The sequence below is a fragment of the Schistocerca americana genome, chromosome 3 (genome assembly GCF_021461395.2).
Source record: "Schistocerca americana isolate TAMUIC-IGC-003095 chromosome 3, iqSchAmer2.1, whole genome shotgun sequence".
NCBI lineage: Eukaryota > Metazoa > Arthropoda > Insecta > Orthoptera > Acrididae > Schistocerca > Schistocerca americana.
The window spans coordinates 17993025-18016691 of NC_060121.1; positions in this window are offsets into that span (position 1 = coordinate 17993025).

The window sequence follows — 23667 nt, forward strand, 5'->3', positions numbered from 1 at the left end:
TCTTCTTACTAACTATGTTTTGAACCGCTCCTGTGACACTAGTTATAGATTCCGATGCATCACTTCAGGTTTACCGTATCCCTTAGACCTTCTTATTGACGATGAAACACAGAAATTGCATCGGAATTAAATAGAATAGGCACAATGCCGACTTAAGTACAAAAGGACTGACTCTTCTTACTAACTATGTTTTGAACCATTCCTGTGACACTAGTTATAGATTCCGATGCTTTACTTCAGGTTTACTGTATCCCTCTGACCTTCTTATTGACGATGAAACACAGAAATTGCATCGGAAATAAATAGAAAGGGCACAATGCCGACTTAAGTACTAGAAGACTGACTCTTCCTACTGTCTATGTTTTGAACCATTTATCTGACACTAGTTATAGATTCCGATGCTTCACTTCAGGTTTACTGTATCCCTCTGACCTTCTTATTGACGATGAAACACAGAAATTGCATCGGAAATAAATACAAAAGGCACAATGCCGACTCAAATACAAGAAGACTGACTCTTCCAACTGTCTGTGTTTTGAACCTTTCCTGTGACCCTAGTAATACATTCCGATGCCTCACCTCAGGTTTACTGTATCCCTTGAACCTTCTTATTGACGATGAAACATGGAAATTGCATCTGGATTTAATAAAAAGGCACGATGCCGACTTCAGTACAAGAAGAGTGACTCTTCTTACTGACTATGATTTGAACCATTCCTGTGACACTACTTAAAGATTCCGATGCTTCACTTCAGGTTCACTCTATCCCTCTGACCTTCTTACTGAAGATGAAACACAGAAATTTCTTCGGAATGAAATAAAAAAGGCACAGTGCCGACTTAAGTATAAGAAGACTGACTCTTCCGACTCTCTATGTTTTGAACCATTCCCGTGACTCTAGTTATATATTCCGATGCTTCACTTCAGGTTTACTGTATCCCTCTGACCTTCTTATTGACGATGAAACACAGAAATTGCATCGGAATTAAATACAAAAGGCACAATGCCGACTTAAGTACAAGAAGACTGACTCTTCTTGCTGTGTATGTTTTGACCATTCCTGTGACACTAGTTATGGATTCCGATGCTTCACTTCAGGTTTACTGTATCCCTCTGACCTTCTTATTGATGACGTAACACAGAAATTGCATCGGAACTAAATAGAAAAGGCACATTGCCGACTTAAGTACAAGAAGACTGACACTTCTTACTGTCTATGATTTGAACCATTCCTGTGACACTAGTTACAGATTCCGATGCTTCACTTCAGGTGTACTGTATTCCTTGGACCTTCTTATTGACGATGAAACACAGAAATTGCATCGGGATTAAATACAAAAGGCACAATGACGACTTAAGTACAAGAAGACTGACTCTTCCTACTGTCTATGTTTTGAACCATCCCTGTGATACTAGTTAGAGATTCCGATGCTTCACTTAATGTTTACTGTATCCCTCTGACCTTCTTATTGACGATGAAACACAGAAATTGCATCGGAATTAAATAGAATAGGCACAATGCCGACTTAAGTACAAAAGGACTGACTCTTCTTACTAACTATGTTTTGAACCATTCCTGTGACACTAGTTATAGATTCCGATGCTTTACTTCAGGTTTACTGTTTCCCTTGGACCTTTTTATTAACGATGAAACACAGAAATTGCTTTGGAATTAAATACATAAGGCACAATGACGACTTGAGTACAAGAAGACTGACTCTTCCTACTGTCTATGTTTTGAACCATTCTTGTGACACTAGTTATACATTCTGATGCTTCACTTCAGGTTTACGGTATCCCTCTGACCCTCTTATTGACGATGAAACACAGAAATTGCATCGGAAATAAATAGAAAGGGCACAATGCCGACATAAGTACTAGAAGACTGACTCTTCCTACTGTCTATGTTTTGAACCATTCTTCTGACACTAGTTATAGATTCCGATGCTTCACTTCAGGTTTACTGTATCCCTCTGACCTTCTTATTGACGATGAAACACAGAAATTGCATCGGAAATAAATACAAAAGGCACAATGCCGACTCAAATACAAGAAGACTGACTCTTCCAACTGTCTGTGTTTTGAACCATTCCTGTGACCCTAGTAATACATTCCGATGCCTCATCTCAGGTTTACTGTATCCCTTGAACCTTCTTATTGACGATGAAACATGGAAATTGCATCGGGATTTAATAAAAAGGCACAATGCCGACTTCAGTACAAGAAGAGTGACTCTTCTTACTGACTGTGTTTTGAACCATTCCTGTGACACTACTTATAGATTCCGATGCTTCACTTCAGGTTCACTGTATCCCTCTGACCTTCTCACTGAAGATGAAACACAGAAATTTCTTCGGAATGAAATAAAAAAGGCACAGTGCCGACTTAAGTATAAGAAGACTGACTCTTCCGACTCTCTATGTTTTGAACCATTCCCGTGACTCTAGTTATAGATTCCGATGCTTAACTTCAGGTTTACTGTATCCCTATGACCTTCATATTGACGATGAAACACAGAAATTGCATCGGAATTAAATACAAAATTCACAATGCCGACTTAAGTACAAGAAGACTGACTCTTCCAATTGTCTATGTTTTGAACCATTCCTGTGACACTAGTTATAGATTCCGATACTTCACTTCAGTTTTACTGTATCTCTCTGACCTTCTTATTGACGATGAAACACAGAAATTGCATCGGAATTAAAAAGAAAAGGCACAATGCCGACTTAAGTACAAGAAGACTGACTCTTCTTATTGTCTATGTTTTGAACCATTCCTGTGACACTAGTTATAGATTCCGATGCTTCACTTCAGGTGTACTGTATCCCTTGGACCTTCTTATTGACGATGAAACACAGAAATTGCATCGGGATTAAATACAAAAGGCACAATGCCGACTTAAGTACAAGAAGACTGACTCTTCTTACTGTCTATGTTTTGAACCATTCCTGTGACACTAGTTATAGATTCCGATGCTTTACTTCAGGTTTACAGTTTCCCTTGGACCTTCTTATTGACGATGAAACACAGAAATTGCTTTGCAATTAAATACATAAGGCACAATGCCGACTTAAGTACAAGAAGACTGACTCTTCCTACTGTCTATGTTTTGAACCATTCCTGTGACACTAGTTATAGATTCCGATGCTTTACTTCAGGTTTACAGTTTCCCTTGGACCTTCGTATTGACGATGAAACACAGAAATTGCATCGGAATTAAATACAAAAGGCACAATGCCGACTCAAATATAGGATGACTGGCTCTTCTTACTCCCTATGTTTTGAACCTTTCCTGTGAGACCGGTTTTAGATTCCGATGCTTCACTTCAGGTTTACTGTATCCCGTGGACCTTCTTATTGACGACGACACACAGAAATTGCATCGGAATTAAGTAGAAAAGGCACAATGCCGACTTAAGTATAAGAAGACTGACTCTTCTTACTGACTATGATTTGAAAATTTCCAGTGAGACCAGTTTTAGATTCCGATGCTTCACTATATGTTTACTGTATCCCTTGGACTCTCTTATTGCCGATGAAACACAGAAATTGCATCGGAATTAAATACAAAAGGCACAAGGCCGACTTAAGTACAAGAAGATTGATTCTTCTTGCTGTGTGTGTTTTGAACCACTCCTGTGACACTAGTTATAGACTCCGATGCTTCACTTCTGGTTTAATGTATCCCTTGGCCCTTCTTATGGACGACGAAACACAGAAATTGCATCGGAATTAAATAGAAAAGGCACAATGCCGACATAAGTACAAGAAGACTGACTCTTCCAACTGTCTATGTTTTGTACCATTCCTGGGATACTACTTATAGATTCCGATGCTTCACTTCAGGTTTACTGTATCCCTCTGACACTGTTATTGACGATGAAACACAGAAATTGCATCGGTATTAAATACAAACGGCACAATGCCGACTAAAGTACAAGAAGACCGACTCTTCGTACTGTCTATGTTTTGAACCATTCCTGTGACACAACTTATAGATTCCGAAGCATCACTTCAGGTTTACTGTATCCTTTGGACCTTCGTATTGACGATAAAACACAGAATTTGCATCGGAATTAAATACAAAAGGCACAATGCCGACTTAAATACAAGAAGACCGACTCTTCTTACTGTCTATGTTTTTTGAGCAATTCCTGTGACACTTGTTATAGATTCCGATGCTTCACTTCAGGTTTACTGTATCCCTTGGACCTTCTTATCGACGATGAAACACAGAAATAGCATCGGAATGAAATACAAAATGCACAATGCCGACTTAAGTACAAGAAGACTGACTCTTCCAACTGTCTATGTATTGAACCATTCCTGTGATACTAGTTATAGATTCTGATGCTTCACTTCAGGTTTACTGTATCCCTCTGACACTCTTATTGACGATGAAACACAGAAATTGCATCGGAATTAAATGGAAAAGGTACAATGCCGGTTTAAGTGCAAGAAGTCTGACTCTTCCTAGGGTCTATGTTTGAACCGTTCCTGTGACACTAGTTATAGATTCCGATGCTTCACTCCAGGTTTACTGTATCCCTCTGACATTCTTATTGTCGATGAAACACAGAAATTGCATCGGAAATAAATAGAAAATGCACAATGCCGTATTAAGCACAAGACGACTGACTCTTCTTACAGCCTATGTTTTGAAAAATTCCTGTAACAATAGTTATAGATTCCGATGCTTCACTTCAAATTTACTGTATCCCTCTGACCTGCGTATTGACGATGAAACACAGTAATTGCATCGGAATTAAATACAAAAGGCACAATCCCGACTTAAGTACAAGACGACTGACTCTTCCTATTGTCTATGTTTTGAACCATTCTTGTGACACTAGTTATAAATTCCGATGCTTCACTTCAGGTTTATTGTATCCCTCTGACCTTCTTATTGACGATGAAACACAGAAATTGCATCGGAATTAAATACAAAAGGCACAATGCCGACTCAAATATAAGATGACTGGCTCTTCTTACTCCCTATGTTTTGAACCTTTCCTGTGAGACCGGTTTTAGATTCCGATGCTTCACTTCAGGTTTACCGTATCCCGTGGACCTTCTTATTGACGACGACACACAGAAATTGCATCGGAATTAAGTAGAAACGGCACAATGCCGACTTAAGTATAAGAAGACTGACTCTTCTTACTGACTATGATTTGAACATTTCCAGTGAGACCAGTTTTAGATTCCGATGCTTCACTATATGTTTACTGTATCCCTTGGACTCTCTTATTGACGATGAAACACAGAAATTGCATCGGAATTAAATACAAAAGGCACAAGGCCGACTTAAGTACAAGAAGATTGATTCTTCTTGCTGTGTGTGTTTTGAAACACTCCTGTGACACTAGTTATAGATTCCGATGCTTCACTTCTGGTTTACTGTATCCCTTGGACCTTCTTATGGACGACGAAACACAGAAATTGCATCGGAATTAAATACAAAAGGCACAATGGCGACACAATTACAAAATGGCTGGCTCTTCTTACTCTCTATGATTTGAACCTTTCCTGTGAGACCGGTTTTAGATTCCGATGCTTCACTTCAGGTTTACTGCATCCCTTGGACCTTCTTATTGACAACGAAACACAGAAATTGCATCGGAATTAAATACAAAAGGCCCAATGCCGACTTAACTACAAGAAGACTGACTCTTCCGAGTCTATGTTTTCAACCATTCCTGTGACTCTAGGTATAGATTCCGATGCTTCACTTCAGGTTATCTGTATCCCTTGGGCATTCTTATTGACGACGAAACACAGAAATTCCATCGGAATTAAATAGAATAGACACAATGCCGACTTAAGTACAAGAAGACTGACTCTTCCAACTGTCTATGATTTAAACCATTCCTGTCATACTAGTTATAGATTCTGATGCTTCACACAATGCCGACTTAAGTACAAGAAGACTGACTCTTCCAACTGTCTATGATTTAAACCATTCCTGTCATACTAGTTATAGATTCTGATGCTTCACTTCAGGTTTACTGTATCCCTCTGACACTCTTATTGACGATGAAACACAGAAATTGCATCGGAATTAAATGGAAAAGGTACAATGCCGAATTAAGTGCAAGAAGACTGACTCTTCCTAGTGTCTATGTTTGAACCGTTCCTGTGACACTACTTATAGATTCCGATGCTTCACTCCAGGTTTACTGTATCCCTCTGACATTCTTATTGTCGATGAAACACAGAAATTGCATCGGAAATAAATAGAAAATGCACAATGCTGTATTAAGCACAAGACGACTGACTCTTCTTACAGCCTATGCTTTGAAAAATTCCTGTAACAATAGTTATAGACTCCGATGCTTCACTTCAAATTTACTGTATCCCTCTGACCTTCTTATTGACGATGAAACACAGAAATTGCATCGGAATTAAATAAAAAACTCACAATTCCGACTCAAATACAAGATGACAGGCTCTTCTTACTCTCTATGTTTTGAACCTTTACTGTGAGACCGGTTTTAGATTCCGATGCTTCACTTCAGGTTTACTGTATCCCTTGGACCTTCTTAATGACGACTAAACACAGAAATTGCATCGGAATTAAATAGAAAAGGCACAATGCCGACTTAAGTACAAGAAGACTGACCCATCCAACTGTCTATGATTTGAAAAATTCCTGTGACACTAGTTATAGATTCCGATGCTTCACTTCAGGTTTACTGTATCCTTTGGACCTTCTTATTGACGATGAAACAAAGAAGTTGCATCGGAATTAAATAGAAAAGGCACAATGCCAACTTAAGTAAGGGATGACTGGCTCTACTTACTCTCTATGTTTTGAACCTTTCTGTGAGACCGGTTTTAGATTCCGATACTTCACTTCAGGTTTACTGTATCCCGTGGACCTTCTTATTGACGACGAAACACAGAAATTGCATCGGAATTAAGTGGAAAAGGCACAATATCGACTTAAGTATAAGAAGACTGACTCTTCTTACTGACTATGATTTGAACATTTCCTGTGAGACCAGTTTTAGATTCAGATGCTTCACTATATGATTACTGTATCCCTTGGACCTTCTTATTGACGATGAAACACAGAAATTGCATCGGAATTAAATACAAAATTCACAAGGCCGACATAAGCACAAGAAGACTGACTCTTCTTGCGCTCTATGTTTGAACCATTCCTGCGACACTAGTTATAGATTCCGATGCTTCACTTCAGGTTTACTGTATCCCTTGGACCTTGTTATTGACGATGAAACACAGAAATCGCATTGGAATTAAATACAAAAGGCAAAATGCCGACTTAAGTACAAGAAGAATGACTCTTCTTGCTGTGTATGTTTTGATTCATTCCTGTGACACTAGTTATAGATTCCGATGCTTCACTTCAGGTTTACTGTATCCCTCTGACCTTCTTATTTGTCGCCGAAACACAGAAATTGCATCGGAATTAAATAGCAAAAGCATAATGCCGAGTTAAGTACAAGAAGACTGACTCCTCCTACTGTCTATGTTTTGAACCATTCCTGAGTCTCTAGTTATAGATTCCGATGCTTCACTTCACGTTTACTGTATCCCTCTGACCTTCTTATTGACGATGAAACACAGAAATTGCATTGGAATTGAATACAAAGGGCACAATGCCGACTTAAGTACAAGAAGAGTGACTCTTCTTACTGTCTATGTTTTGAACCTTTTCTGTGACACTAGTTATAGATTCCGATGCTTCACTGAAGGTTTACTGTATCCCTTGGACCTTCATAATGACGACGAAACACAGAAATTGCTTCGGAATTAAATACAAATGCACAATCCCAACTTAAGCACAAGAAGACTGACTCTTCCGTGTCTTTGTTTTCAACCATTCCTGTGACACTAGATATAGATTCCAATGCTTCACTTCAGGTTTACTGTATCCCTTGGAACTTCTTATCGACGATGAAACACAGAAATAGCATCGGAATTAAATACAAAATGCGCAATGCCGACTTAAGTACAAGAAGACTGACTTACCTTACTGTCTATGTTTTGAACCATTACTGTGACACTAGTTATAGATTCCGATGCTTCACTTCAGGTTTACTGTATCCCTCTGACCATCTTATTGACGATGAAACACAGAAATTGCATCGGAATTAAATACAAAAGGCACAATGCCGACTCTATTACAAGATGGCTGGCATTTCTTACTCTCTATGTCTTGAACCTTTCCTGTGAGACCGGTTTTAGATTCCGATGCTTCACTTCAGGTTTACTGCATCCCTTGGAGCTTCTTATTGACAACGAAACAAAGAAATTGCATCGGAATTAAATACAAAAGGCCCAATGCCGACTTAACTACAAGAAGACTGACTCTTCCGTGTCTATGTTTTCAACCATTCCTGTGACACTAGGTATAGATTCCGATGCTTCACTTCAGGTTTACTGTATCCCTTGGACATTCTTATTGACGACGAAACACAGAAATTCCATCGGAATTAAATAGAATAGACACAATGCCGACTTAAGTACAAGAAGACTGACTCTTCCAACTGTCTATGTTTTGAACCATTCCTGTGATACTAGTTATAGTTTCTGATGCTTCACTTGAGGTTTACTGTATCCCTCTGACACTCTTATTGACGATGAAACACAGAAATTGCATCGGAATTAAATGGAAAAGGTACAATGCCGGTTTAAGTGCAAGAAGACTGACTCTTCCTAGGATCTATGTTTGAACCGTTCCTGTGACACTAGTTATAGATTCCGATGCTTCACTCCAGGTTTACTGTATCCCTCTGACATTCTTATTGTCGATGAAACACAGAAATTGCATCGGAAATAAATAGAAAATGCACAATGCCGTATTAAGCACAAGACGACTGACTCTTCTTACAGCCTGTGTTTTGAAAAATTCCTGTAACAATAGTTATAGATTCCGATGCTTCACTTCAAATTTACTGTATCCCTCTGACCTGCGAATTGACGATGAAACACAGTAATTGCATCGGAATTAAATACAAAAGGCACAATTCCGACTTAAGCACAAGAAGACTGACTCTTCTTACTGTCTATGATGTGAACCATTCCTGTGACACTAGTTATAGATTCCGATGCTTCACTTCAGGTTTACTGTATCCCTTGGACCTTCTTATCGACGATGAAACACAGAGATTGGATCGGAATTAAATACAAAAGGCACAATGCCGACTTAAGTACAAGAAGACTGACTCTTCTTACTGTCTATGATGTGAACCATTCCTGTGACACAAGTTATAGATTCCGATGCTTCACTTCAGGTTTACTGTATCCCTCTGACCTTATTATTGACGATGAAACACAGAATTTGATCGGAATTAAATACAAAAGGCCCAATGCCGACTCAAATACAAGATGGCTGGCTCTTCTTACTCTCTATGTTTTGAACCTTTCCTGTGAGACCGGTTTTACATTCCGATGCATGACTTCAGGTTTACTGTATCCCGCGGACCTTCTTATTGACGACGAAACACAGAAATTGCATCGGAATTAAGTAGAAAAGGCACAATGCCGACATAAGTACAAGAAGACTGACTCTTCCTACTGTCTATGTTTTGAACCATTCCTGAGTCTCTAGTTATAGATTCCGATGCTTCACTTCACGTTTACTGTATCCCTCTGACCTTCCTATTGACGATAAAACACAGAAATTGCATCGGAATGAAATACAAAGGGCACAATGCCGACTTAAGTACAGGAAGAGTGACTCTTCTTACTGACTATGTTTTGAACCTTTTCTGTGACACTAGTTATAGATTCCGATGCTTCACTTCAGGTTTAGTGTATCTCTTGGACCTTCATATTGAAGACGAAACACAGAAATTGCATCGGAATTAAATACAAATGCACATTCCCGACTTAAGCACAAGAAGACTGACTCATCCGTGCCTATGTTTTGAACCATTTCTGTGTTACTAGTTACAGATTACGAGGCTACACTTCAGGTTTACCGTATCCTTTGGAGCTTCTTATTGACGATGAAACACAGAATTTGCATCTGAATTATATAAAAAAGGCACAATGCGGACTTAAGTACAAGAAGACTGACTCTTCCTACTGGCTATGTTTAAACCATTCCTGTGACACTAGTTATAGATTCCGATTCTTCACTTTAGGTTTACTGTATCCCACTGACGTTCTTATTGACGATGAAACACAGAAATTGCATCGGAATTAAATACAAAAAGCACAGTGACGACTTAAGTACAAGAAGACTAACTCTTCTCACTGCCTATGTTTTGAACCATTCCTGTGACACTAGTTATAGATTCCGAAGCTTCACCTCAGGGTTACTGTGTCCTTTGGACATTCTTATTGACGATGAAACACAGAAATTGCATCGGAAACAAAAAGAAAAGGCACAATGCCGACATAAGTACAATAAGACTGACTCTTTCTAGTGTCTATGTTTTGAACCGTTCCTGTGACACTAGTTATAGATTCCGATGCTTTACTTCGGGTTTACTGTATCCCTCTGACATTCTTAATGTCGATGAAACACAGAAATTGCATCGGAATTAGATAGAAAAGGCACAATGCCGTATTAAGTACAAGAAGACTGACTCTTCTTAATGTCTATGTTTTGAACCATTCCTGTGGCACTAGTTACAGATTCCGATGCTTCAGTTCAGGTTTCCTGTATCCCTTGGACCTTCTTATCGACGATGAAACACAGAAATTGCATCGGAATTAAAGGCAAAAGGCACAATGCCGACTTAAGTACAAGAAGACTGACTCTTCTTACTGTCTATGTTTTGAACCATTCCTATGACACTAGTTATAGATTCCGATGCTTCCCTTCAGGTTTACTGAATCCCTTGGGCCTTTTTATTGACGATGAAACTTAGAAATTGCATCGGACTTAAATACAAAATGCACAATGCCGACTTAAGTATAAGAAGTCTAACTCTTCTTACTGACTATGATTTGAACATTTCCTGTGAGACCAGTTTTAGATTCTGATGCTTCACTATAAGTGTACTGTATCCCTTGTACCTTCCTATTGACGATGAAACACAGAAATTGCATCGGAATTAAATACATAAGGCACAAGGCCGACTTAAGTACAAGAAGACTGACTCTTCTTACAGTCTATGTTTTGAACCATTCCTGAGACACTAGCTATACATTACGATGCTTCACTTCAGATTTACTGTATCCCTTGGACCTTGTTATTGACGATGAAACACAGAAATTGCATCGGAAACAAAAAGAAAAGGCGCAATGCCGACATAAGTACAAGAAGACTGACTCTTTCTAGTGTCTATGTTTTGAACCGTTCCTGTGACACTAGTTATAGATTCCGATGCCTTACTTCGGGTTTACTGTATCCCTCTGACATTCTTAATGTCGATGAAACACAGAAATTGCATCGGAATTAGATAGAAAAGGCACAATGCCGTATTAAGTACAAGAAGACTGACTCTTCTTACTGTCTATGTTTTGAACCATTCCTGTGACACTAGTTATAGATTCCGATGCTTCACTTCAGGTTAACCGTATCCCTCTGACTTCTTATTGACGATGAAACACAGAAATTGCATCGGAATTAAATGCAAACGGCACAGTGCCAACTTAAGTACAAGAAGACTGACTCTTATTGCTGTCTATGATTTGAACAATTCCTGTGAATCTAGTTATAGATTCCGATGCTTCACTTCAGGATTACTGTATCCCTCTGACCTTCTTATTGACGACGAAACACAGGAATTGCATCGGAATTATGTAGAAAATGCACAAACCCGACTTAAGTATAAGAAGACTGACTCTTCTTACTGACTATGATTTGAACATTTCCTGTGAGACCAGTTTTAGATTCCGATGCTTCACTATATGTTTACTGTATCCCTTGGACCTTCTTATTGACGATGAAACACAGAAATTGCATCGGAATTAAATACAAAAGGCACAAGGCCGACTTAGGTACATGAAGACTGACACTTCTTATGGTCCATGCTTTGAACCATTCCTGTGACACTAGTTATAGATTCCGATGCTTTACTTTAGGTTTACTGTATCCCTTGGACCTTGTTATTGTCGATGGAACACAGAAATTGCATCGGCATTTAATACAAAAGGCACAATGCCGACTTAAGTACAAGAAGACTGACTCTTCCGACTGTCTATGTTTTGAACCATTCCTGTGACACTAGTTATAGATTCCGATGCATCACTTCAGGTTTACTGTATCCCTGTGACCTTCGTATTGAGGACGAAACACAGATATTGCATCGTAATTAAATAGAGAAGGCACAATGCCGACTTAAGTACAAGAAGACTGACTCTTCCAACTGTCTATGTTTTGAACCATTCCTGTGATACTAGTTATAGATTCCGATGCTTCACTTCAGGTTTACTGTATCCCTCTGACCTTCTTATTGACGATGAAACACAGAAATTGCATCGGAATTAAATACAAAAGGCACAATGCCGACTCACATGCAAGATGACTGGCTCTTCTTACTCTCTATGTTTTGAACCTTTCCTGTGAGACCGGTTTTAGATTCCGATGCTACACTTCAGGTTTACTGTATCCCTCTGACACTCTTACTGACGATGAAACACAGAAATTGCATCGGAATTAAATACAAAAGGCACAGTGCCAACTTAAGTACAAGAAGACTGACTCTTCTTACTTTCGATGATTTGAACCATTCCTGTGACACTAGGTATAGATTCCGAAGTTTCACTTCAGGTTTACTGTGTCCTTTGGACCTTCTTATTGGCGGTGAAACACAGAATTTGCATCGGAAACAAAAAGAAAAGGCACAATGCCGACATTAGTACAAGAAGACTGACTCTTTCTAGTGTCTATGTTTGAACCGTTCCTGTGACACTAGTTACAGATTCCGATGCTTCACTTCGGGTTTACTGTATCCCTCTGACATTCTTAATGTCGATGAAACACAGAAATTGCATCGGAATTAGATAGAAAAGGCACAATGCCGTATTAAGTACAAGAAGACTGACTCTTCTTACAGTCTATGATTTGAAAAATTCCTGTAACAATAGTTATAGATTCCGATGCTTCACATCAAATTTACTGTATCCCTCTAACCTTCATATTGACGATGAAACACAGCAATTGCATCGGAATTAAATACAAAAGGCACAATGCCGACTTAAGTACAAGAAGACTGACTCATCTTATTGTCTATGTTTTGAACCATTCCTGTGGCACTAGTTATAGATTCCGATGCTTCAGTTCAGGTTTCCTGTATCCCTTGGACCTTCTTATCGACGATGAAACACAGAAATTGCATCGGAATTAAATGCAAAAGGCACAATGCCGACTTAAGTACAAGAAGACTGACTCTTCTTACTGACTATGATTTGAACATTTCCTGTGAGAACAGTTTTAGATTCCGATGCTTCACTATAAGTGTACTGTATCCCTTGTACCTTCCTACTGACGATGAAACACAGAAATTGCATCGCAATTAAATACAAAAGGCGAAATGCCGACTTAAGTACAAGAAGAATGATTCTTCTGGCTGTGTGTGTTTTGAATCATTCCTGTGACACTAGTTATAGATTCCGATGCTTCACTTCAGGTTTATTGTATCCCTCTGACATTCTAATTTGTCGCCGAAACACAGAAATTGCATCGGAATTAAATAGAAAAAGCACAATGCCGACTTAAGTACAAGAAGACTGACTTTTCCTACTGTCTATGTTTTGAACCATTCCTGAGTCTCTAGTTATGGATTCCGATGCTTCACTTCACGTTTACTGTATGCCTCTGACCTTCTTATTGACGATGAAACACAGAAATTGCATCGGAATTAAATACAAAGGGCACAATGCCGACTTAAGTACAGGAAGAGTGACACTTCTTACTGTCTATGTTTTGAACCTTTTCTGTGGCACTAGTTATAGATTCCGATGCTTCACTTCAGGTTAACTGTATCCCTTGGACCTTCATATTGACGACGAAACACAGAAATTGCATCGGAATTAAATACAAATGCACAATCCCGACTTAAGCACAAGAAGACTGACTCTTCCGTGTCTATGATTTCAACTATTCCTGTGACACTAGATATAGATTCCAATGCTTCACTTCAGGTTTGCTGTATCCCTTGGACCTTCGTATTGACGACGAAACACAGAAATTGCATCGGAATTAAATAGAAAAGGCACAATGCCGACTTAAGTACAAGAAGACTGACTCTTCCAACTGTCTATGTTTTGAACCATTCCTGTGATACTAGTTATAGATTCCGATGCTTCACTTCAGGTTTACTGTATCCCTCTGACACTCTTATTGACGATGAAACACAGAAATTGCATCGGAATTAAATACAAAATGCACAATGCCGACTTAAGTACAAGAAGACTGACTCTTCTTACTGTATATGTTTTGAACCATACCTGTGACATTAGTTATAGATTCCGAAGCTTCACTTCAAGTTTACTGTGTCCTTTCGCCCTTCTTATTGACGATGAAACACAGAAATTGCAACGGAATCAAAAAGAAAAAGCACAATGCCGACATAAGTACAAGAAGACTGACTCTTCCTAGTGTCTATGTTTTGAACCGTTCCTGTGACACTAGTTACAGACTCCGATGCTTCACTTCAGGTTTACTGTATCCCTCTGACATTCTTATTGTCGATGAAACTTAGAAATTGCATCGGAATTAGATAGAAAAGGCACAATGCCGTATTAAGTACAAGAAGACTGACTCTTCGTACAGTCTATGTTTTGAAAAATTCCTGTAATAATACTTACAGATTCCGATGCTTCACTTCAAATTTACTGTATCCCTCTGACCTTCATATTGACGATGAAACACAGTAATTGCATCGGAATCAAATACAAATTGCACAATGACGACTTAAGTACAAGAAGACTGACTCTTCTTATTGTCTATGTTTTGATCCATTCCTGTGGCACTAGTTATAGATTCCGATGCTTCAGTTCAGGTTTCATGTATCGTTTGGACCTTCTTATCGACGATGAAACACAGAAATTGCATCGGAATTAAATGCAAAAGGCACAATGCCGACTTACGTACAAGAAGACTGACTCTTCTTACTGTCTATGTTTTGAACCATTCCTGTGACTCTAGTTATAGATTCCAATGCTTCACTTCAGGTTTACTGTATCCCTTGGGCCTTGTTATTGACGATGAAACACAGAATTTGCATCGGAATTAAATACAAAAGGGACAATGCCGACTTAAGTACAAGAAGAGTGAGTCTTCCAACTGTCTATGTTTTGAACCATTCCTGTGATACTAGTTATAGATTCCGATGCTGCACTTCAGGTTTACTCTATCCCTCTGACACTCTTATTGACGATGAAACATAGAAATTGCATCGGAATTAAATACAAAAGGCACAATGCCGACTTAAGTACAAGAAGACTGACTCTTCTTACTGTCTATGTTTTGTACCATTCCTGTGATACTAGTTATAGATTCCGAGGCTTCACTTCAGGTTTACCGTATCCTTTGGACCTTCTTATTGACGATGAAACACAGAATTTGCATCTGAATTATATAAAAAAGGCACAATGCCGACTTAAGTACAAGAAGAATGACCCTTCTCACTGTCTATGTTTTTAGCAATTCCTGTGACACTACTTATCGATTCCGATGCGTCACTTAAGGTTTACTGTATCCCTTGGACCTTCTTATTGACGGTGAAACACAGAAATGATTCCTGAATTAAATACAAAAGGCACAATGCCGACTCACATACAAGTTGACTGGCTCTTCTTACTCTCTATGTTTTGAATCTTCCCTGTGAGATCGGTTTTAGAATCCGATGCTTCACTTGAGGTTTACTGTATCCCTTGGACCTTCTTATTGACGATAAAACACAGAAATTGCATCGGAATTAAATACAAAAGGCACAGTGCCGACTTAAGTACAAGAAGACTGACTCTCCTTACTGTCTATGTTTTGAACCATACCTGTGACACTAGTTATAGATTCCGATGCTTCCCTTCAGGTTTACTGTATCCCTTGGGCCTTGTTATTGACGATGAAACACAGAAATTGCATCGGACTTAAATACAAAATGCACAATGCCGACTTAAGTATAAGAAGTCTAACTCTTCTTACTGACTATGATTTGAACATTTCCTGTGAGAACAGTTTTAGATTCCGATGCTTCACTATAAGTGTACTGTATCCCTTGTACCTTCCTACTGACGATGAAACACAGAAATTGCATCGCAATTAAATACAAAAGGCAAAATGCCGACTTAAGTACAAGAAGAATGATTCTTCTGGCTGTGTGTGTTTTGAATCATTCCTGTGACACTAGTTATAGATTCCGATGCTTCACTTCAGGTTTATTGTATCCCTCTGACATTCTAATTTGTCGCCGAAACACAGAAATTGCATCGGAATTAAATAGAAAAAGCACAATGCCGACTTAAGTACAAGAAGACTGACTTTTCCTACTGTCTATGTTTTGAACCATTCCTGAGTCTCTAGTTATGGATTCCGATGCTTCACTTCACGTTTACTGTATGCCTCTGACCTTCTTATTGACGATGAAACACAGAAATTGCATCGGAATTAAATACAAAGGGCACAATGCCGACTTAAGTACAGGAAGAGTGACACTTCTTACTGTCTATGTTTTGAACCTTTTCTGTGGCACTAGTTATAGATTCCGATGCTTCACTTCAGGTTAACTGTATCCCTTGGACCTTCATATTGACGACGAAACACAGAAATTGCATCGGAATTAAATACAAATGCACAATCCCGACTTAAGCACAAGAAGACTGACTCTTCCGTGTCTATGATTTCAACTATTCCTGTGACACTAGATATAGATTCCAATGCTTCACTTCAGGTTTGCTGTATCCCTTGGACCTTCGTATTGACGACGAAACACAGAAATTGCATCGGAATTAAATAGAAAAGGCACAATGCCGACTTAAGTACAAGAAGACTGACTCTTCCAACTGTCTATGTTTTGAACCATTCCTGTGATACTAGTTATAGATTCCGATGCTTCACTTCAGGTTTACTGTATCCCTCTGACACTCTTATTGACGATGAAACACAGAAATTGCATCGGAATTAAATACAAAATGCACAATGCCGACTTAAGTACAAGAAGACTGACTCTTCTTACTGTATATGTTTTGAACCATACCTGTGACATTAGTTATAGATTCCGAAGCTTCACTTCAAGTTTACTGTGTCCTTTCGCCCTTCTTATTGACGATGAAACACAGAAATTGCAACGGAATCAAAAAGAAAAAGCACAATGCCGACATAAGTACAAGAAGACTGACTCTTCCTAGTGTCTATGTTTTGAACCGTTCCTGTGACACTAGTTACAGACTCCGATGCTTCACTTCAGGTTTACTGTATCCCTCTGACATTCTTATTGTCGATGAAACTTAGAAATTGCATCGGAATTAGATAGAAAAGGCACAATGCCGTATTAAGTACAAGAAGACTGACTCTTCGTACAGTCTATGTTTTGAAAAATTCCTGTAATAATACTTACAGATTCCGATGCTTCACTTCAAATTTACTGTATCCCTCTGACCTTCATATTGACGATGAAACACAGTAATTGCATCGGAATCAAATACAAATTGCACAATGACGACTTAAGTACAAGAAGACTGACTCTTCTTATTGTCTATGTTTTGATCCATTCCTGTGGCACTAGTTATAGATTCCGATGCTTCAGTTCAGGTTTCATGTATCCTTTGGACCTTCTTATCGACGATGAAACACAGAAATTGCATCGGAATTAAATGCAAAAGGCACAATGCCGACTTACGTACAAGAAGACTGACTCTTCTTACTGTCTATGTTTTGAACCATTCCTGTGACTCTAGTTATAGATTCCGATGCTTCACTTCAGGTTTACTGTATCCCTTGGGCCTTGTTATTGACGATGAAACACAGAATTTGCATCGGAATTAAATACAAAAGGGACAATGCCGACTTATGTACAAGAAGAGTGAGTCTTCCAACTGTCTATGTTTTGAACCATTCCTGTGATACTAGTTATAGATTCCGATGCTGCACTTCAGGTTTACTCTATCCCTCTGACACTCTTATTGACGATGAAACATAGAAATTGCATCGGAATTAAATACAAAAGGCACAATGCCGACTTAAGTACAAGAAGACTGACTCTTCTTACTGTCTATGTTTTGTACCATTCCTGTGATACTAGTTATAGATTCCGAGGCTTCACTTCAGGTTTACCGTATCCTTTGGACCTTCTTATTGACGATGAAACACAGAATTTGCATCTGAATTATATAAAAAAGGCACAATGCCGACTTAAGTACAAGAAGAATGACCCTTCTCACTGTCTATGTTTTTAGCAATTCCTGTGACACTACTTATCGATTCCGATGCGTCACTTAAGGTTTACTGTATCCCTTGGACCTTCTTATTGACGGTGAAACACAGAAATGGTTCCTGAATTAAATACAAAAGGCACAATGCCGACTCACATACAAGTTGACTGGCTCTTCTTACTCTCTATGTTTTGAATCTTTCCTGTGAGATCGGTTTTAGAATCCGATGCTTCACTTGAGGTTTACTGTATCCCTTGGACCTTCTTATTGACGATAAAACACAGAAATTGCATCGGAATTAAATACAAAAGGCACAGTGCCGACTTAAGTACAAGAAGACTGACTCTCCTTACTGTCTATGTTTTGAACCATACCTGTGACACTAGTTATAGATTCCGATGCTTCCCTTCAGGTTTACTGTATCCCTTGGGCCTTGTTATTGACGATGAAACACAGAAATTGCATCGGACTTAAATACAAGATGCACAATGCCGACTTAAGTATAAGAAGTCTAACTCTTCTTACTGACTATGATTTGAACATTTCCTGTTAGACCAGTTTTAGATTCCGATGTTTCACTATAAGTGTACTGCATCCCTTGTACCTTCCTATTGACGATGAAACACAGAAATTGCATCGGAATTAAATACATAAGGCACAAGGCCGACTTAAGTACAAGAAGACTGACTCTTCTTACAGTCTATGTTTTGAACCATTCCTGAGTCACTAGTTATAGATTACGATGCTTCACTTCAGGATTACTGTATCCCTGTGACCTTCTTATTTACGACGAAACACAGAAATTGCATTGGAATTAAATAGAAAAGACCAAATGCGAACCTAAGTACAAGAAGACTGACTCTTCCAACTGTCTATGTTTTGAAAAATTCCTGTGACACTAGTTATAGATTCCGATGCTACACTTCAGGTTTACTGTATCCCTTGGACCTTCTTATCGACGATGAAACACAGAAATAGCATCGGAATTAAATACAAAAGGCACAATGCCGACTTAAGTACAAGAAGACTGACTCTTCTTAATGTCTATGTTTTGAACCATTCCTGTGACACTAGGTATAGATTCCGATGCTTCACTTCAGGTTAACTGTATCCCTCTGACTTCTTATTGACGATGAAACACAGAAATTGCATCGGAATTAAATGCAAACGGCACAGTGCCGACTTAAGTACAAGAAGACTGACTCTTCTTACTGACTATGTTGTGAACATTTCCAGTGAGACCAGTTTTAGATTCCGATGCTTCACAATACGTTTACTGTATCCCTTGGACCTTCTTATTGACGATGAAACACAGAAAGTACTTCGGAATTGAATACAAAAGGCACAATGCCGACTTAAGTACAAGAAGACTGAGTCTTATTGCTGTGTATGCTTTGAACCTTCCTGTGAATCTAGTTATAGATTCCGATGCTTCACTTCACGATTACTGTATCCCTCTGACCTTCTTATTGACGACGAAACACAGAAATAGGATCGGAATTATGTAGAAAAGGCACAAAGCCGACTTGAGTATAAGAAGACTGACTCTTCTTACTGACTATGATTTGAACATTTCCTGTGAGACCAGTTTTAGATTCCGATGCTTCACTATATGTTTACTGTATCCCTTGGACCTTCTTATTGACGATGAAACACAGAAATTGCATCGTAATTAAATACAAAAGGCACAAGGCCGACTTAGGTACAAGAAGACTGACACTTCTTACTGTCTATGTTTTGAACAATTCCTGTGACACTGGTTATAGATTCCGATGCTTTACTTCAGGTTTACTGTATCCCTTGGACCTTGTTATTGTCGATGAAACACAGAAATTGCATCGGAATTAAATACAAAAGGCACAATGCCGACTTAAGTACAAGAAGACTGACTCTTCCGACTGTCTATGTTTTGAACCATTCCTGTGACACTAGTTATAGATTCCGATGCATCACTTCAGGTTTACTGTTTACCGCTGACCTTCTTATTGACGATGAAACACAGAAATTGCATCGGAATTAAATACAAAGGGCACAATGCCGACTTAAGTACAAGAAGACTGACTCTTCTAACTGTCTATGTTTTGAACCTTTTCTGTGACACTAGTTATAGATTCCGATGTTTCACTTCAGGTTTACTGTATCCCTTGGACCTTCATATTGACGACGAAACACAGAAATTGCATCGGAATTAAATACAAATGCACAATGCCGACTTAAGCACAAAAAGACTGACTCTTCCGTGTCTATGTTTTCAACCATTCCTGTGACACTAGATATAGATTCCAATGCTTCACTTGAGGTTTACTGTATCCCTTGGTTCTTCGAATTGACGACGAAACAAAGGAATTGCATTGGAATTAAATAGAAAAGGCACAATGCTGACTTAAGTACATAAAGACTGACTCTTCCAATTGTCTATGCATTGAACCATTCCTGTGATACTAGTTATAGATTCCGATGCTTCACTTCAGGTTTACTGTATCCCTCTGACCTTCTTATTGACGATGAAACACAGAAATCGCATCGGAATTAAATACAAAAGGCACAATGCCGACTCACATGCAAGATGAATGGCCCTTCTTACTCTCTATGTTTTGAATCTTTCCTGTGAGACCGGTTTTAGATTCCGATGCTTCACTTCAGGTTTACTGTATCCCTCTGACATTCTTAATGTCGATAAAACACAGAAATTGCATCGGAATTAGATAGAAAAGGCACAATGCCGTATTAAGTACAAGAAGACTGACTCTTCTTACAGTCTATGTTTTGAAAAACTCCTGTAACAATAGTTGTAGATTCCGATGCTTCACTTCAAATTTACTGTATCCTTCTGACCTTCATATTGACGATGAAACACAGTAATTGCATCGGAATTAAATACAAAAGGCACAATGCCGACTTAAGTACAAGAAGACTGACTCTTCCGACTGTCTATGTTTGAAAAATTCCTGTGACACTAGTTATAGATTCCGATGCTACACTTCAGGTTTACTGTATCCCTTGGACCTTCTTATTGACGATGAAACACAGAAATTGCATCGGAATTAAATACAAAGGGCACAATGCCGACTTAAGTACAAGAAGACTGACTCTTCTTACTGTCTACGTTTTGAACCTTATCTGTGACACTAGTTATAGATTCCGATGCTTCACTTCAGGTTTACTGTATCCCTTGGACCTTCATATTGACGACGAAACACAGAAATTGCATCGGAATTAAATACAAATTCACAATGCCGACTAGAGCACAAAAAGACTGACTCTTCCGTGTCTATGTTTTCAACAATTCCTGTGACACTAGATATAGATTCCAACGCTTCACTTCAGGTTTACTGTATCCCTCTGACCTTCTTATTGACGATGAAACACAGAAATTGCATCGGAATTAAATACAAAAGGCACAATGCCGACTCACATGCAAGATGAATGGCCCTTCTTACTCTCTATGTTTTGAATCTTTCCTGTGAGACCGGTTTTAGATTCCGATGCTTCACTTCAGGTTTACTGTATCCCTCTCACATTCTTAATGTCGATAAAACACAGAAATTGCATCGGAATTAGATAGAAAAGGCACAATGCCGTATTAAGTACAAGAAGACTGACTCTTCTTACAGTCTATGTTTTGAAAAATTCCTGTAACAATAGTTGTAGATTCCGATGCTTCACTTCAAATTTACTGTATCCTTCTGACCTTCATATTGACGATGAAACACAGTAATTGCATCGGAATTAAATACAAAAGGCACAATGCCGACTTAAGTACAAGAAGACTGACTCTTCCGACTGTCTATGTTTGAAAAATTCCTGTGACACTAGTTATAGATTCCGATGCTACACTTCAGGTTTACTGTATCCCTTGGACCTTCTTATTGACGATGAAACACAGAAATTGCATCGGAATTAAATACAAAGGGCACAATGCCGACTTAAGTACAAGAAGACTGACTCTTCTTACTGTCTATGTTTTGAACCATTCATGTGACACTAGTTATAGATACCGAAGCTTCACTTCAGGTTTACTGTATCCTTTGCACCATCTTATTGACGATAAAGCATAGAATTTGCATCGGGATTAAATACAAAAGGCACAAAGCCGACTTAAGTATGACAAGACTGACTCTTCTTACTGACTATGATTTGATCATTACCTGTGAGACCAGTTTTAGAGTCTGATGCTTCACTATAAGTGTACTCTATCCCTTGTATCTTCCTATTGACGATGAAACACAGAAAATGCATCGGAATTAAATACAAAAGGCACAAGGCCGACAGAAGTACAAGAAGACTGACTATTCTTGCTGTCTATGTTTTGAACCATTCCTGTGACACTAGTTATAGATTACGATGCTTCACTTCAGATTTACTGTACCCCTTGGACCTTGTTATTGACGATGAAACACAGAAATTGCATCGGATTTAAATGCAAATGGCACAATGCCGACTTAAGTACAAGAAGACTGACTCTTCTTGCTGTGTATGTTTTGAACCATTCCTGTGACACTAGTTATAGATTCCGATGCTTCACTTCAGGTTTACTGTATCCCTCTGACCATCTTATTGACGACGAAACACAGAAATTGCATCGGAATTAAATAGAAAAGGCACAATGCCGACTTAAGTACAAGAAGACTGACTCTTCCTATTGTCTATGTTTTGAACCATTCCTGTGACTCTAGTTATAGATTCCGATGCTTCGATAAACGTTTACTGTATCCCTCTGACCTTCTTATTGAGGATGAAACACAGAAATTGCATCGGAATTAAACACAAAAGGCACAATGCCGACTTAAGTACAAGAAGACTGACTCTTTTTACTGTCTATGATTTGAACCATTCCTGTGACACTAGTTACAGATTCCGAAGCTTTACTTCAGGTTTACTGTATCCTTTGGACCTTCTTATTGACGATGAAACACAGATTTTGCATCGGAATTAAATGCAAAAGGCACAATGCCGACTTAAGTACAAGAAGAGTGAGTCTTCCAACTGTCTATGTTTTGATCCATTCCTGTGATACTAGTTATAGATTCCGATGCTTCACTTCAGGTTTACTGTATCCCTCTGACACTCGTATTGACGATGAAACACAGAAATTGCATCGGAATTAAATATGTGATACTAGTTATAGATTCCGATGCTTCACTTCAGGTTTACTGTATCCCTCTGACACTCGTATTGACGATGAAACACAGAAATTGCATCGGAATTAAATACAAAAGGCACAACGCCGACTTAAGTACAAGTAGACTGACTCTTCTTAGTGTCTATGTTTTGAACCATTCCTGTGACACTAGTTATAGATTCCGAAGCTTCACTACAGGTTTTCTGTATCCTTTGGACCTTCTTATTGACGATGAAAATACA